The sequence below is a fragment of the Macrosteles quadrilineatus genome, unplaced genomic scaffold (assembly GCF_028750875.1).
Source record: "Macrosteles quadrilineatus isolate MER2022 unplaced genomic scaffold, UCM_ALF_1.0 Scaffold_8__2_contigs__length_117827958, whole genome shotgun sequence".
Classification (NCBI taxonomy): Eukaryota; Metazoa; Arthropoda; class Insecta; order Hemiptera; family Cicadellidae; genus Macrosteles; species Macrosteles quadrilineatus.
Window position 1 is genome coordinate 77164639 of NW_026542601.1, and position 19612 is coordinate 77184250.

General features: G+C 31.9%; 1 long non-coding RNA gene across 1 annotated transcript; it reads right to left on the reverse strand.

The window, feature by feature from the left end:
* Positions 1-2775: 2775 nt before the first annotated feature.
* Positions 2776-5446, reverse strand: LOC129000255 (uncharacterized). Its single transcript, XR_008491352.1, has 2 exons — positions 5353-5446; positions 2776-2930 (listed from the first exon to the last, which is right to left on the reverse strand). It is a non-coding gene; the product is annotated as an uncharacterized LOC129000255 (long non-coding RNA).
* Positions 5447-19612: the final 14166 nt, after the last annotated feature.

Below are 19612 nucleotides of genomic sequence, written 5' to 3' on the forward strand. Positions count from 1 at the left end.
CTCTGGTTACGACACACTTGAAAAAAATTGACAGTGTGTTGTGTATATGGAATATACCGCGAAATCCCTCACTATGGGAACATACTCATACTGTATTAACATAAATAAAAATTAATCAGTTTGAGTGTTCTTTATCCAAGGTATTAACTTATACCATGCTTATACTCTATTTACAAAAACATTGCCAAACTTAGACTCAGGGGCTTCCATGAAATAAGATCAATCATTTATCAATTATGTTAAATATACCGGTTGAAATAGAAATCTTTAGCTTGAAATAATTGGTTAACTTGGCAAAAAATGGTTTATTTAGGTCCCTTTTTCGTTTAGCTTTTAAAGACTGGTTCAAAGGCATTCATTTTCATTACGGTTCCAAAGCCAATTTATATTAACTTAGGCCAGTTTCTGTCTTGGAGTTAATTTTTAAAAATGCCATTAATAAATCAGCACTATTGATAATTTAAAGCGGACAAGTCTAGCTTTTTTTATTAAGTTGTATCCTCCCAATAAAGAATTTTGAATAATGTATAGGTAGGCTACACCTAACGTAGCTAATCGAATATAGGCAAGCTATAACGGGTAGGCTACTATAATATTCCTGTACAAATAATTTCATTTGGTCAAAGATGGTGTCAAGATTTACCCAGGGATGTAAATCTCACCAACCTTTCCACCAGAATAATGATATAGGACTAGTGCAAGATAACAACAATCCTAAATTGAAAACAATAATAGACCCCAACTAATTTGTATGAGTCACAATAGATCCAAAAAACTTACCTTAACTTTGAAAATAAATTTGGCATAAAATAGTTTCAAACTGTAGTTTTTGGAATAAAAAGGATCAACGAAATTGCAGGAAAAGATACGGCACTTACACAACATATCATCCTCTCTTCGCTTCTCACGTCAGATTTGACATTACCGGTACATTACTTTGTTAGATAAAATATATTATTAAGTCTAAGAAAACTGCTATTAACAATATAAGAGGTTCTACCCGCAAATTCACGGGTGTACAGAAGCCACCATTAAATTAATTTAATCAACTTTGACTTTATATTTCATTTAAAGGGCCCAAGTTCGAGAAATTGTCATCTGAAAGGATGGTAAAAAAGCATTGGAGCCTTCAAACCTTACGTCCTAAGGTGGGTAGGGTTGTACCTGAACTCGCCTCTCTCTTTCACGTCTTTAATACTTTACTTAAATACTTGTCAATGAAATGGCGACCTGTTAAAAATCGGTTACAACCTCTTGGAACGAACGACATACATGGTTTGTTAATCTCATATTCATCGTGTTTCGAACACCTTTAACCACTCACTTGTATCAAACGGCTAGAGATAGCTTCACTGTCTATTCACTGCACCTCTTTTAAGAACATAAACCAACAAACTATATTGTAAATTGCACTGGCCAGCTGTTGTTCACTAAATTACTCAAATAACGTTAACTTCCAAAACATGCAAGGCGTAGCCCTTTGGAAATCAGTCTGTGGGGCAGACCTCTTAGGGAGTTTGTCCATATCAAAACTTTTCAGAAAATCTACACACTCTAAGCTTCATTTTGATATTCCATATGTCTATATTTTTATTTGGTAAATGGCCTTAACCATTTACATAACATTTGTTTGCATCACTTTAATACGTTCCTACCCATATAACACATGTACATCAATTGAACATTAAATTGATGTTCAAGAATGTTCAACTGAACATCGTATGCACATTCATGTTTGTACAAATTACGACTAACGTTCAATTATTGTACAAACGTCACAAACATCGATATACATATGATGTGCGTATCTCGATCAATTGATGATCAATTTTACATCAAATTGTTATTCAATTTAGGTTAAATTAAGGTTCAATTGGACATCTAGTGAACATCATATGCACATTCATGTTTGTACAAATTGAGACTATTTAATGTTCAATGAATGTACAAACGTCACAAACATTGATATGTATATTTAGTCCAATTGATGATCAATTTGATATAAAACTGTAATTCGATTTATGTACAATTGGACATTACGATTATTTGACTAAAACAGTGAAAAGCCGCAATCTTTGGTGACACACAAAGTGTCTGGTTCAGTTATCTATTTCAACTATAAATTTTACATTAAAAATAAATCTATTTTTCAACTTTTGGTGGATAAAAACTCAAAGTTTAGACAAAACTATTTATTATATTCTATGCAAGTTAAAACCAAATTATGTAAAGAAATGATTGATCTTATTTCATGGAAGCCCCTGAGTCTAAGTTTGGCAATGTTTTTGTAAATAGAGTATAAGCATGGTATAAGTTAATACCTTGGATAAAGAACACTCAAACTGATTAATTTTTATTTATGTTAATACAGTATGAGTATGTTCCCATAGTGAGGGATTTCGCGGTATATTCCATATACACAACACACTGTCAATTTTTTTCAAGTGTGTCGTAACCAGAGATCAAAGGTCGTAACATAACCACAAACCAACCAGTCTGATTACGATGACGTAAACGTACGACTACGGTGGGCAAATATCGATTGTAGTAGGATCTATCGATTATATCGATAGTTGGCGACTGACGACTCGAGTACTCGACCGAATCAACGATGACGTCATGGCCTGCTGTGCTCTCTTATACAGCGCTGTTCACGGAGGAAATTTGAACTAAATTTGCCTCATTTGTACCTCCCTTCAGTCAGACCCTTCAACTATAAATTTTACATTAAAAAATAAATCTATTTTTCAACTTTTGGTGGATAAAAACTCAAAGTTTAGACAAAACTATTTATTATATTCTATGCAAGTTAAAACCAAATTATGTAAAGAAATTACAAAAACTTTTAAAATCAAATAAAATGGAAATAAATGTTTCTTCGTCCACTCCAATCCTAATCATTGATGGTTGCGACAGCAGCACTTTTTGCCCTGAAACAAATACTGTATAATAGATTAACTTAATTATCGGTATGATTGTAGTCAATATCAATCATGCTGGGGTCTTGAATGATCAGGACTGCTTGTCAAAGAGTAGAGTTTAACATTATTCATTTTATTTAAATATTTGCATAGGTCTAAGGCATTATTTCAAAATATTCTAATAAGAACGTGTAATAAATTGACGTGACAACAAATCAGCTAAGTTATTAAAAACACACATTATCTTCGAATGTAAATGTTCCGGGCTCCTGCATGTGCTGACAGTTTAATCGGTTAGTATGAAAAACACAAAATGTGAACACATCGACAGTTTGATTGCCGATACACATTGAAGTAGCCTACACAAAATTTAGTCTATAAGTAAGTTAGGCCTACTTTGTTCTTACTAATCAATCTTAGTCGTTCATATTTATAATTTGTCGATTGGATTTGATTCTACGACTAATGATAATAACACTTTTGAATAATTGAAAACAATGATATTATTGCATTGTGGTTGGGTTGGGTTAGATAAGGACTCAGGGTCTCGGCGCGTCAACGATAGCGTATTATGCATTACATTCTTACTTTTGTTTTACATTAAATAGGCCTAGGTCTACTCAATGAATGTACCATTATTGCTAGGCTATATGATTACCGTAACTAATTGAAGGTGAAATAACTTAGGTACCGGTAATCAATAGATTGACTTGTTTGTAACAGCAATAGTACACCAATAGTAATATGAGGCGATGAATTTGAATATCAAAGTTTTAACTCAATTAGCCTACACTATGTATTGGCTAAATCTTAGAGGGTTATAGATAGTATTAACTTAGGCCTATTATTATTTGAAATTGGTTAAGTTCACTTTGGTTTTTTTTTCAATTTGTTTGGTTATAACTTTTATAAGTAAATAAGGCCTATTGCTTTATAAAAAAAAACAAACAAAAACGCAGATTAGAGGATACGCGTCTGGTTACCGAATGTGGATTACTTAGGCACCCGGCATTGACGTCACCGGGTTGTGGGGGACCGGAACACCATTTCCACAACGATACGATATTTAGCCATTGGTGTTCGTGGTGTGTAGATAAAGTACATGGCTGATGTACATGAGGTATCTAGATCGAATCACATCGGTGATAGGCCCTAGAAGTTACTTTTTGTCAAAGATTTTGCTTAGAATCCCATTTCTTCTTAACTGTACATCTTTGGTTAGAATTTTTTGCATTTATTTTTATTTTATGAACAGAATTTAACCTTCATTTGATTTGTTCATCATCAGCAAGTTTGGTTGGTTAGGTTAGGTTATGACTGTAGGCATAACTGCCGGACGCATAATCCACGTCCACGGTCCCGGTTGCGTATCCTCTGCGAAAAGGATAACTTAACCTAATGTTATTCTTAAGCAAGTGAGCAAGTTATTCTTAGAACAAAACAGAAAACATTTTTTTAGTTTATTATGAATTTCTGTAATTTATAAGTTAACTGTAGGCCTAACTTTATTCCCAGCATACAAATTAACGATAACAAAATTAAATTTAAGATGCTCATGATACTTAAAATCAATAACTTAGTTTCACATACCGGTAGGCTATTACCACCTATGTTTTATTAGTAATAAAGGGTACGGTACAGTTTCTTAACTGGGCTATGCTGATATCGATTGAAACTATCGATTCGATTAGTAAACCTTCATGCGATTTTTTCACCGTCAGCAAGTTTGGTTGGTTAGGTTAGGTTATGATAGTTTAATTTTACATTATAATAGATCAATTTTAAAATATCGATTATTAACCAATATTTCCAATTCGATAGGTAGTTTCAATCGATATTAGCATAGCCCAGTTAAGAAACTTTACCCTAAGATCTAAAACCCTTAAAAATTTTGTTGGATTATTTTATTCTCAGTTGGCCTATGTGGTGATTCACAAAAGTATTTACCTTGCCTAGCCCCTAGCTGCATGCCATTAATGTATTTTTAAAACAACTATGACAATCGTGTGATGTGTAAATAAGTTTTAATGGAAAATAAGATTAGGTAAGTTTACTGGTCTAAAAGCTTAAAACCAGGTTGATAAAAGGGCCTAAACGTACTTGATTTCTACCTCAACAAAATTAGCAAATAAGAGACCCTCTGTGTAATTTAATTAGACACTCAGGTGTGTGTTGTAAGTTACGGGGGAGGCCGAGATTTGTTTGAATGTCCTGTTTTTATTCTGAAACAACCTGGTCATCCTACTCTGGGCCTGACTTTTACAAACACAAATCAATGACTAGCCTATGCCTATATTAACTAAGCAAATCAGGTTAAGATTAGGTTTTTCTGGGTTTGGACTATCATGTGGTCCATAATACAAATTAAAAATAGCCATAACTTAAGCCTAATTATTAATACCTCAAAAGTTAATTAGGAATAATTACTTACCTTTAACTTTAAACTGTATGTAGGCCTATAAATAAATAGTAAACTTAAACTTAGTAACTTAGTTGAAGTGAAGGAGGAGAGTGATGAGGAAAGCACATAAATATAAACAAACGGCAGCCGACAGCCATACAATAACGAAAGTCGAAACTATACGATAGCGATAAACTTAGTACGAGTACGATATTCCACCTTCAACAGATCGCTCAATCGATTACGTCAACAACTTTTTTTCTGACAGCTGACGTCATCGAATCCTCTTCTGTACCTCCCTTGAGTAAATCCCTAACAATATTGAATCGTTTTAAAAATGTACAGATATAGATTTTTAATTCATATTGTTTCAGTTTCAATTCTATATGTTTTATTTTCAATATTTTAATAAATTTATGTTCATAAATTTAAATCAATAAAGTGCCAGGGTGTCCACTGAAAATTTGTCATTGATTTCCATGACTTTCCATGACTATCCATGACCATTTACCGTTGATTTCCATGACTCACGAACTTAACTCGAAAATTAAAATGTAACATACACACACAAAATACTGCCTAGACACGTTATTTCACAGAAATTACTGAAATATGTATTAACAGATAACAATGGAGTAATACATTTTGTAAAAATATGGTATTCAAAATATGGAAGGAAAAAAGAAAACCCAGTCTACTCCGGGTGAGGTTCATAACTCCAAGTTTTCATAACTCCAAGTACTTTTAAATACAACATTTCATAACTCCAAGTAAAATTATGTCCAAGTAAATTAAAACCAAAATATCATAAGACCAAGTTTCATAACTCCAAGCGTTCATAACTCCAAGATTCATAAGTCCAAGTTAAAATAAAACCAAGTAAATTAAAATACAAAATTTCATAACTCCAAACGTACAGATTTGCAAGGACCACAAGTCCAAGTTTCATAACTCCAAGGGTTCATAACACCAAGTTTCATAACTCCAAGTGACAATGGGTACAGTCCGTGCAGGAAACGATAACGTACGCACACACACGCACCCATTACACACACACATGCTGGAAGAGAGTTTCCGATGTTGGCGAGACTATTCGAAGTGGTGCGTTCCCTGTCGCTTTGCACGTTCGTCTAAATTGTAATACAAATAGTGAGAGGATGAAATTTACATATTTAAATTCTGCGTAAACTGATGTTTAATACTATATAAATAAAATTTAGTTCGTGCAGATGATTAATTTTTAATAATGAAAAATATGAAAAGGTTGTTCAATGTAAACATGAAAAAGTAAGTGAGCGAGGATTTTTTTTATTTTTTTGTCAGATGAAAACTTTCAGCGAGAAAAGTATAGATAATAAGATGTTCTTCAATTTTTGTTCCAAACATTTTTTCGTAAGACTTTTAGTTTGTCCAATAATCGACTTAGATGACCACCACGAGGTATGAATGAATTAGTTTACGCGCACGGTATTTTAGCAATTGCCGTCTTCCAACAACAATATTAAGGAAATACAGTATTAGTTCACGTTTTAAAATTTCTAAACTATGAAAAATATTTAGTCTTAACTTCTTCAGCTGTATGTACGAAATTTCGAAATTTTTTCTACATAATATTCGTGGTGCACAACGCAAATAAGTCGTAGTGCCTTTTTTCCACTATTTTTCATCTCCTATTTTTCGGAAAAAATTTACACAGGATTAATCCAGGTTAAGGTTTCATCTTGTAGCATTAATTTGTAAATATAAAATTTGATTATAGTTACAATTACTTGTTCCCTCATAAATCTTTATTCCGTAACAAATATGAGAGTGTATGTTAGCAAAGTAAATTTTACGCAAAATGTCTGTAGTGCATAATGAGTTTAATAAAAAAAAATACCATATTTAAAATTTAAAAAATACTATCTAGATTTGTATGATCCAAACAAGCGGATATAATCTATAGATAGGTCTAAACATTTGGATTTCGAGACTAAATTATCATAGAGTAGTGGCGAACTACCGGTTTAAAGGCACTTGGGGCACGTTTTCCCATAAGAAATAACATGGGATCATTTTTTGGCCACCAAATCCAAAAATCCTGATCTTTGCCTAAATATCCCTATATAATTGTTAAACCTTATTTCTTACTTATTCCCCATAAATATATTCGATATTAAGCTAAAAAAGCTATTTCTTATATTTATTGACCCTTACAAGTGTAAATGTAGAGTAGTGGCGAACCCAGAAAGAGCCATCACTTTAGGCACGTTTTCCCCATAAGAATAACATGGTGAGCTTTTTTTGACCACTTTTTTAAAAATCCAGCTCTCGGCCTATACAGGCCTATATAAATGTTCAATACCATTGTATAACACTATTACTATTTCAAATCCATATGCATTCACATGTATATTCTCAAAATCATCAACTTGACAGTGCGAGGTTTGTACGTGAACTCGGCTCATGGCGTGTGCGCGCTCCCGACCCATGGTCCTGCTCCTGACCCATGGTCGGTCTTCTTGTCTCTAGTGGTCTAGTCCTAGTTGGGAGACCTCCTGTTGAAGTAATTTTTAGTTAAATTGTTTGAATTTTTTTAATTTCTAGTAAAAAATTTAGAAAATTTCACAATTTCTGGTAAAAAATTTTGCAAATTTCAAAAAGTCTATAAATAGAGGTGGCATCGGCCCAAGACCTCATTCTCGTGCATGATGCCGACCTGTCAACACTGCTCCGTGTCGCTCTCCACCAAAAGTAACCTGATTCGCCACTACAAGGTAATTCATAAAATGAAGGTGAAACTGTGCAAAGTTTGCAATTTAATCTGTGATAATAATGTGGCTCTAAAATCACATATATTACAAAGTCACAAGACTTGTAATTTATGTAAAATGAATGTTGTTGGACATTTTAGAAGACATGTCAATTCCTGTAACAAATGTCCATACACAATGATTAAATTTGTTGGTGAATCGATTAGAGCTGAACTTGAAAATACTCTTAAGTCTTGTCCTATCCCAATAAAATGGACTTTAGTTAGGAGAATTAAATTTATAAAATATTCAATGGATAAAAATGGAAAATTAGTTAATGAAAAAGAATGTATAGCGGATTTTAGAAGTCTTACTACCTTAACTATTGAGAAGCAGGATTTAAAGCCTCAAATTAAAAATGCACTTTTAAAGATTGATGCATCCATTCACAAATATCAAGCCCAAGGCAGTGGTTGGATATATGACCATACTAAGTATTGGCAGCTGCATGTTTACAAGTATAAGCCCCTAACTCCAAAGTCATATATACCCACACCAAAAAGTATTCAATCAAAACATGCAGTTTTAAATATAAAAAATTCAGATAATAAATGCTTCCTTTGGTCAATTTTAGCAGCTTTATATCCAAGGAATTGTATCAATGAAAGTGCTAATAGAGTCTCTAATTATGTACCCTATGAAAGTCAGTTGAATATGACAAACATAAAATATCCTGTGAAAATATCTGATATAGATAAATTTGAAATACAAAATAACATAAGTGTTAATGTATTTGGGGTTGAATATGATAAATGTATATATCCATTAAGAACAACCAAACTAAATAGTAGTACTCATATAGATCTATTGTTATTACAACAAGGTCGTAAATCACATTACTGTTTAATTCGTGATTTTGATAAGTTAATGTTCCACTCTACAAAAGATGACCATAAGAAGCATTTTTGCAAGTTGTGTTTGCAACATTTTTATACTAATGACATATTAGAACGTCACACAACATATTGTAAAAACTTTGACGCCCAACGAGTGGAAATGTCTAAACAAGATACATTACAATTTAAAAATTATAAATATCAACTTAAAGCTCCATATGTGATTTATGCAGATTTTGAATGCTTTATAAACTCTAATATACATACTCCATCGGGATTTGCATTTGTCGTAGTAAAAGATTCAAAAATTATTTCTGAAGAGTTGTACAGTGGTACAAATGTTATGGATGTGTTTTTTGAAAAATTATTTCAGACTTATGATTATATTAAAAATCAAATGGCAATATATATTCCCCTAGCAATGACTCCTGAGCAAGAGGTATCTTTCCAAAACTCAACACACTGTTATATTTGTGAAAAGCCCTTATATTTTGATAGGGTGAGAGATCATTGTCATTCAAATGGCCAATACCGTGGAGCTGCCCACAATGATTGTAATTTAAACTATAAAGCAACAAAGAAAATCCCAGTATTCTTCCATAACTTGAAAAATTACGATGGACATTTAATAATGCAACATTTGGGAAAGTTTAATAAATGTAAATTAAATTGTATAGCTAAAGATATGGAAAAATATATATCATTCTCTGTAGACGATTTAGTATTTTTAGATTCATACAACTTTCTGTCCCTTCCATTGTATAAATTGGCTTCCAATTTAAACACATTTAGATTCATACAAAATCCACTACTACAACGTAAAGGTGTATTTCCCTATGAATATATGACGGGACCAGATAAGTTTGCAGAGTCTCTACCCCCAATTGAGGCATTTTATAGTACTCTAACTAAAGAACATATCTCTCCCAATGAATATGAACATGCTAAAAATGTATGGTCCCATTTTAATATAAATAATTTACAAGAATATCATGATTTATATCTTAAAACAGATGTATTGCTACTGGCTGATGTCTTTGAGACTTTTAGAGACCTGTGCTTAAAAGATTACAAACTTGACCCCGTACATATGTATTCACTTCCTGGACTTACATGGGAGGCCTGTCTTAGAATGACTGGTATAAAATTACAATTATTTCAAGATATTGACATGCATTTGTTCATAGAAAGTGCGATTAGAGGAGGAGTCAGTATGATTTCTACACGTTACGCTAAAGCAAATAATAGATATATGGGTGAACACTATGATCCCAATCAAGAGAGTGTCTATTTAATATATTTAGACTGTAACTCACTATACTCTACAGCTATGTGCGAGCCACTGCCTGTGGATGGATTCCGTTGGACTAATGAGATAGACTACAAATACAATCAAAATGATGAGTTTGGATACATTTTAGAAGTTGATTTAAAATATGATAAAAGCTTACATGATTTACATAATGACTATCCATTAGCACCTGAGAAAATGAATGGCAAATTAATACCAAATTTAAATGACAAAACTAAATATATTTTACATTACAAAGCATTACAAAAATATGAGGAATTGGGTTTGATTGTTACAAAATACCACAGAATTTTAAAATTTAGACAGTCTAAATGGCTTGTGCCCTATATTAATTTTAATATTGAAAAACGAAAATGGGCTAAAAATGATTTCGAAAAAGACTTTTACAAATTGTTAAATAATAGTCTCTTTGGTCGAACAATTATGAATCAACGAAAGTTTCGTGACATTTATCTCAAGGATGAGTCACTATTAACAAAATATGTCACTAATCCAAGGTTTGACTGTAGCAAAAAGTTCGATAACAATTTACATGCTATACATTTAAATAAATTAGTTGTAAAGTTTAATAAACCTATATATTTAGGAATGACAATTTTGGATATAAGTAAAGTAATAATGTATGATTTCCACTATAATTATATGTCAAAATTTAAGAACAAAAGATTTCTTATGACAGATACAGATTCTTTAATGTATTCTATAGTTACACAGGACTTTTACAAGGAAATAGAATGTGACTTGCACTATTTTGATACCTCTGGATATAGTAAAGACCATTTCTTATACTCTGATAAAAATAAAAAAGTCACAGGCAAGTTTAAAGACGAATTAGATGGTCATATTATGTATGAATATTGTGGTTTAAGACCAAAGTTATATTCTTATATTCCTCTAAAATGGTTATATGAAGAAGACAAGCAAGCTTTAGAGGTGAAGAAAGCTAAAGGAGCTGATGGTGCCACTGTTAAACATCTCCTCAGACATCAACATTATTTGAACTGCCTTGCAACTGGGCAAGATTACTATGAGAATGTGACAAGAATTAAATCTACAAATCATCATCTTCAAACCTTGACCATGAAAAAGAAAGTACTATCCTTTGACGATGACAAGAGGTTTATTCTGGAAGATGGCATCAATACTCTTGCTCTTGGTCACTATAAAATTGATCAAACATAAAATGTATGTAGATGCAAAATAAATGCAAATGTTAAAAAAAGTCTTTTATTTATTTACCCTTACCATCCTCTTGATAGAATTGGTCAAACATAAATCTATATTTGCCATTATTCTTTGACCTTTCTTTGTCTATTACGAAAAAGCCATATTTAGTTTTATCCCAACATTGATGACAGAGATTTTTAAATTGGTTAAATGAAAAGTCATTACCAACATGATTGTTATATACATGTTTTAAATTTAAATCATCTTGTTTAAATAATATAAGGAAATTTACATTATCACGTAAATGTTTGTGTACTTTGCTGTAAGATTGACACAAGTAAAAACAGTTAATATTTTTATGTCGACCCATTGAGAAAAATTGTGTAATATTTGGACTATTTATGTCATCAAATACAACAACTGACTGTGATTTTACATCATTTGGTGTGATTTCACAGTCAGTAAACGTGTGTAATTTCACTTCATCACACAAACTAAATATTTCAATTATTTTTTTATATTTTTCTTGTTCTAAAGATTTAGATATTAAATATAAGTTTGTAAATTTTAATCCTACCTTTCTTACAATTAAATTGTAAATTACAACCGTCTTCCCACTTCCACTTGGACCACAAATAACACATCGAATATTGGTAGGAAATAGACCCAACTTCTTTGGTATATTTTCCTTAGTATGTACTATTTTAAATTTATGTTTTTGTTGAATAAAAGACATTTTTTATATAATAAAAATGGTAAAAAATGTTAATAAGAAAACATGTAAAAAGGGGAAAGGTTTATTCTTAAAACCTTACAGGGGTCGAGGGTTATTGAATACTCTTATAAATAACCTTCCATTTCCACTTCACATACCATCTTATCAGTACTGTGGACCTGGGACGAATGTACATGAGAATTTAGCTAAAAATGTACCTCCAAAAAATAAACTAGACTCTTATTGTAAAGAGCATGACATATTCTACATGAATAATCCTGATACCGCTGCTCGGAACAAAGCAGACATGAGATTAGCAGACTTAGCTTGGACTAGAGTAACGGCCAAGGACGCAAATCTTGCTGAAAGAGCAGCTGCTTATGCCGTGACAAATTTGATGAAGGCAAAAGCAAAAATGGGAATGGGATTAAAATTTAATAAAAAAGATGGACAACTACCAGCTGTTAGAGGCCGCAAAAGACGTGCCTCACTTCCGGGGGGTGTACCTAAAAAACGAGCTAAAAAATCTAAAACCAAGAGTAAAAGAGTGCGGAATAGTTAATTTGGATAGCTCATCTGGCACACATTGGACAGCATATCGTAAAAATAAAGATATTGTAATTTATTTTGACCCATTTGGAATCCAACCTCCAAAAGAAGTAATTAAATATTTTGAGGGATATAAAATCTTCTATACAACCGATCAAATACAAGATTTAAATAGTTCTATTTGTGGAATTTTATGTTTATCATTCATAAAAAATTTTTGTTTATAAAAATGGATTCATTTACTATAACATTTTCGGGTACAGAGCCAGAGCTTAAGTCAGTGTTCTTTCCTCCCATAGAATTAAATGATGATTATGTAATTGGATTAGTAGATTTTCAAAGTTATAATTCTATATTTAATGTTAAAAAACCTCTAAATACTTTAACATATTATAAAGTAGAGAAAAAAACATTACCAAAAGGAGATATCTCAGTTGATGATTTAAACCAGTTATTAGATGGTAAACTTAAAGTTATAATAGATAAAAATGGAGACGCATTAATTAATACTAAATCCAAACTTTTATTCAAAGGGCTTATTCCAAAATTAAATCAACTTAAAGGCAACAAATTAACCATTGGAAAAGGTGATGATGTTTTCTATTATGATCACAATGCTCCAGTTACAATAGAAATTTCTGAAGGAACATATGAGGTGGTTGAGCTTGCAAAGGAAATTCAAAAGCAAATCCCAGACTTTTTCCTTACAGCTAATAATAAAACTATGAAAGCGACATTACTTTCTAGCCATGTGTTTGATTTTACAAAACCATGTTTAGGGTCTGTCTTATTGGGATTTAAAGGTGTTTCTACTCCTGGTGTTCAGTTTGAATCTACAAATAAAATAAACATTAATAATGTAAATGTGATTAGAGTAAAATGTAATATTGCAAACGGGTCCTATTTAAATGGCAACAAATCACACACCATACATAGCTTTTATCCAGAAGCTCCTCCTGGCTACAAAATTATTGAAGTTCCAAGAAATATTATATATTTTCCTGTAAATAAGAGAAGTTTAGATGTTGTCAGTATTACATTTGCCGATCAACACGACAAGGCAATTGACTTTAACGGAGAAGAAACTACAATTACTTGTCATATAAAAAAGATATGAGAATTTATAAGAATTTATCTATAAGTGTACAAAATGCTAGGTTCCTAAAGTCAATAGGACTAAAGTTAAAATTTTCTATTAATAAAAATGGAAGATTTTCTAGACGTTACAGGGAAATCCCAATTCGACGATAGTGTGGTTAAAATTACAAATCACTCCTATGTTCCCCACAACACTTTGGCAATAAATAATTCTGATGAAATTCGAATATGTATTAATAATCAAGATTTGCTAACTCTCCCATGTAGGAGTTATCTGTATATTAAGGGAGAAATTGAAAATCATGATAAAGGTCATTTTATAAATAATGCATTTGCTTTCTTATTTGATGAAATTAGATATGAAGTCGCAGGTAAAGAAATAGACATTGTAAGAAACCCAGGAATTTCTAGTCTTATGAAAATATTGAGCTCTTACAATAAAACTACTAAATTGTCAAATGTAGCATTTGATTCTGACACGAATTTAAAAGAGTTCCATAAAGGTGGCAAGTTCAGTACTTGTTTGCCATTAGAGTTGTTAATGGGTGTATTCGAGGATTTTAATAAGGTTTTAGTAAATGTCAAACAAGAATTGGTGTTGAAAAGATCCAAAAATGATTTGAATTGTATATTAACAACCACTAGTGCTCCAGCCAGTGGCACTGCTGATACAATTCCCAAAATTACACTTAACTCTATTCAATGGGTCATGCCACATGTGATACCATCAGATGGGGAGAAGTTACAATTACAAAAGATGTTATTGCAAAATAAAAATTTGCAAATTGCATTTAGAAGTTTAGAGCTGCATGAACTTCCTTCATATCCCAATACTACAAGACATACATGGTCAGTAAAGACATCTTCAAGTTTGGAGAAGCCTAGGTATATTATATTTGGTTTCCAAACAGCTAGGGATAATAGTGCACGAAAAAGAACTGATGAATTTGATCACTGTAAATTAAAAAATCTCAAAGTGTTTCTAAACTCTGAATATTATCCTTATAGTGATTTAAATCTTGACTTTGAAAATGGAGATGTCTCTAAAGCTTATGAGATGTTTATGAGGTTTAGAGAGACTTACTATAATACTATCCCAGATCCTATGATTAGTAGGGCTGAGTTTATGAAGAAATATCCACTAATTGTAATAGACTGTTCTAGACAAAATGAAACAGTGAAGGAAGGAATTGTTGATATTAAATTAGAGATTGAAACTGCAGAAAATGTGCCAGCAAATACATCTGCATATTGTTTGATAATACATGATAAAGTGTTTGAGTACAATCCTTTGTCAAATGAGATAAATAAAATGTAAATAAAAGATGAAAAACATTCAACAAGAATTGGTTGACTCTGCAAATCAAATACGAGAGAAATATAGAGCTTTAAAACGTGGCAAGTTTCTAGAGGCTGAAGAGAGGTTCCAAACATTCCAACCTTTAATAGAGCCATTACAAGAATTAAAAAAAATCACAGCTATTGGCAAAACAGAGAGGCCTCAAATGGAGATACTCCCAATGACTCCATCTAGAATATCAATGATACCAAGATTACAACCATTACAACCATTACAGCAATCCACTCCACAGAAATTAGATTTTGGTCTTTTAGCATCAGACTATTTAGGAAATTACCTCAGTAAAAGTAGTATGACAGACACTACATATGGTATTAGACGAGAAGCAAATAAATTTTTTATTGGAAATAAGGAAGTTGATATTGCCAATGATGATGTCACAGTTGCAAATAAAACCTACAAGGGGACAAAAGGCTTGTGGCAGTTGTTAACTTTAAAAGAACCTGAGGATTATACTCAGGTTGATTTGCAAAATTATAAAGAGATTTTGGAAACCACAAATGGACATTTAAAGAGTTACAAAGATGGTGCACCAATTTCAAGTAATAGACATACTAAATATCTTAATATAATTAAACCTCTTTTTAAATCTGTTGGTGAAGGTTTGAGACAAGTGACTGGTAATAAAATAGACTATATTTATTGGGATGATCCTAATGAGCTTGTAGATAGGTTAAGACTTCTTTGGCTAAGTCGCCAAGCCGGTAACTCAGGAGTGGATAATGAAATAGATTCCATTATTGAGGAATTAAGAGAAAGTGGAATTATTTATTAAATAAAAATATGTTTATAGATAAATTTTATCGTTTATATAATCCATATAATAAGCCTACAGAACCCAGGGCTAGTAATGAACCTACTTTAAATTTACAAGACGATAGTTGGAATTGTTTAAACCGTAAAATTGGTAATGTTAAAGATGGGGAGTTTGTAGATGATGTATCTACTTTGGGTCAGACATTAACTAGAAAAGGTGATGTATTTTTACAAGGTAAAACTAAATATGAGTTTTTAGAATCTAAGAATAAAAATTGGAATGCTAAAAAACAGAAAATTACTAATGTGGAAAAGGGTGAAAGTTTAGATGATGTGCCCACTTTACAACAGACTTTAATACGAACAGATGGTGGTACATTTGTACAAGACAATAAAAATTATGAATTTTTAGAATCAGAGAATGGTGTTTGGAATGCTAAGAAACGGAAAATTACTAATGTAGAAAAGGGTGAAAGTTTAAATGATGTGCCCACTTTACAACAGACTTTAATACGAAAAGAAGATGGTAAATTTGTACAAGACGATAATAATTATGAATTTTTAGAATCAGAGAATGGTGTTTGGAATGCTAAGAAACAGAAACTTAGCAATTTGATAGAAGGTACAGATAGTAAGGATGCTGTGAATGTTTCACAAGTTCCAAAAATGGAAGCAGGCTATTGGGATTTTAATAATAAAAGGTTAGTACGTGTTAAACCTGCCGTTGATGACACTGACTGTGTTACAAAAGAACAGACTATAACTTTTGATAAAAAAGAAAAATGTTGGGATGCCAAAAAACAATATATAAGAAATCTGCCAATGGGGGAATATTTAGATGATATTTGTTTAATGTCACAAGCTATGTATTATGATGGATCAAAATTTGTATATGGAGGAAGAAAATTTAATTTGATGGAATACAATCCTGATTTATTAGTTGCCGACCCCACATCTTTGAGTGGATTTAAGTATATAGATAATAGACCATATATACCAGAAAACTATGTATTTAAAAGAATGGAAGATAATCTATTGATTGGGGCTAATGGTAATATATTTACAGTACAAGGAAAGAATGATGTTATAAAAAATGAATGAAATTGCATACGAACTTCATAAGCCTGCAAGAAAGAATTTCATTAGAAGGTCTTTTAAAGTATTAGGTATAAACGAAACTGTACAAATAGATTTAATTGATATGCAAAACTATGCTAGAGAGAATTCTGGCAATAAATATATTTTAACTTTAATAGATACATTTTCTAAAAAAGCTTATGCTGCTCCGCTAAAGAATAAGACGGGTTTGGTGGTTACAGAAGCCATTAAAACCATTCTACCAAAGGGGGTTAAAAACATTCAATCTGACAATGGAAAAGAATTTTTTAATCAATATTTTAGCAAACTAATGAAACAATTAAATATTAATCACTATCACACATTTTCTACAACTAAGGCTGCAATTGTGGAGAGGTTTCAGAGAACTTTAAAGAATTGGTTATATAGGGAATTTAGTGCTCAGGGGAGTTATAAATGGTTGGATTTACTTCCAAAGTTAATTCGAAAATATAATAATAAGGTGCATAGATCTATAGGAATGAAGCCTAACCAAGTGAATATTAAGAACAGTAAATATGTTCATGAGAGGTTGACTTCTAAAGTAGTGCAAGTTAAAAAGCCAAGATATAAGGTAGGTGATAGTGTGAGAATTTCCAAGTATAAACATGTTTTTAGTAAAGGATATACCCCGAATTGGACAGGGGAGCTATTTACAATAGCAGAAGTAAAGAATACAAAGCCTGTGACTTATATCTTGAAAGATGAAAATGGTAATATAATCAGGGGAGGCTTCTATACAGAGGAATTGTTAAAGACCAAATATAAAGACATGTATTTGATAGAAAAGGTTATTAGGAGAAAAGGTGATTTATTATATGTCAAATGGCTTGGGTTCCCAAGTAGCCAGAATTCATGGATTTCCACTAAGGATGTCCAAGGGAGCGCGCCATGAGCCGGGAGCGCGCCCGAGTTCGCGTACAAACCTCGCACTGTCAAGTTGATGATTTTGAGAATATACATGTGAATGGATGTGGATTTGAAATAGTAATGGTGTTGTACAATGGTATTGAACATTTATATAGGCTTGTATAGGCCAAGAGCTGGATTTTTAAAAAAGTGGTCAAAAAAAGCTCACCATGTTATTCTTATGGGGAAAACATGCCTAAAGTGATGGCTCTTTCTGGGTTCGCCACTACTCTACATTTACACTTGTAAGGGTCAATAAATATAAGAAATAGCTTTTTTAGCTTAATATCGAATATATTTATGGGGAATAAGTAAGAAATAAGGTTTAACAATTATATAGGGATATTTAGGCAAAGATCAGGATTTTTGGATTTGGTGGCCAAAAAATGATCCCATGTTATTTCTTATGGGAAAACGTGCCCCAAGTGCCTTTAAACCGGTAGTTCGCCACTACTTCATAGAAATATGTTTTTGAGTAAATACATCTATACTGTAGGTACTTAATACCAGATTGTTTTATTTGAGTTAAATCGAAGGTATTTATCATTTAGGTATTATTTAAGTACCTTAATGAGTTAAGTACTTTAATATAAGAATTGATGTCGTCCAGTGGTCAAAACTCGACCACAATCAAAATAAAATATGAACTTATCTATATTCATCCAACGCTGAAAATCAAACATGTGATGATTGTGTACCAGTCTTCAATTTGTTTTGATTTTCTGTATATTTATCGTTGTTATTGCGTCACCAGAATTTTAACTCATAATCCAAATGTTAGTTTTTTGTTTATGTTAAATTCATTTTCGTACTTATTTTTCATCATTTTTTTAATTTATTAAGTTGTTCTGGTTATCTACAGTAAAATATGTTTCTAACAGTATACGTAGATTTTCCTTGCGATGCACACGAGCTGAGAAAAGGGCCTTAAAGAAACATATTTGCCTATTAATATATAGATATAGCTAATACTTGTCATACCAATAAGGAGAATAAATAAGCAGACACAAGAAGGATCTTATTTAAGAAACATAATTTAATGTAGGCTATTCTAATAGCCAGTGAAATTTATTTTTGTAAACCTCACAAGAGAGATAATAGTAATAATAATCGAAAGTATATAGTAAAATTTGTGGGATTCTGTTCACTGCCGCAAACATTTTATCAGTACTGTTCACCTTCGTACTGTAGTACTGGCTCATCCCTTGCTTTGCTTGATACGTTACACGCACAGATCTGTAGTCTTATGTGGACGGGCAAATGCAATGTTTAACCATAGATTAAAAGAAGTAGACATTTTATCTATGGTTTAACAGAGACCACACACCTCTTTGTTTCCCTAGTTGGAACACATAATTCTTCATCCAAACTCTATGGTTCTTGAGAGTCACTTTAATTGTATATACACAACATATGTAAGCAATATCAGTTGTGTGTTTTTAGCTAATTTCCCATATAGGGAATAAGCTATTACTGTAGTACTCATGTAAGACCTGGACCCCGGACAGAATTAATTTTCGTTTTGAGATCCCTAGAGGCCAAAAACACCATCCGTTCCTTTTTTTACATTTTTTAGAGAAATTAAAATATGATATTATGGAGCCATTTATGTTGCAAGCGCTAATAACTGGATGATAGTTAAATAATATGTAGAATTAATTTGTTTGTGGCGTCAAAACA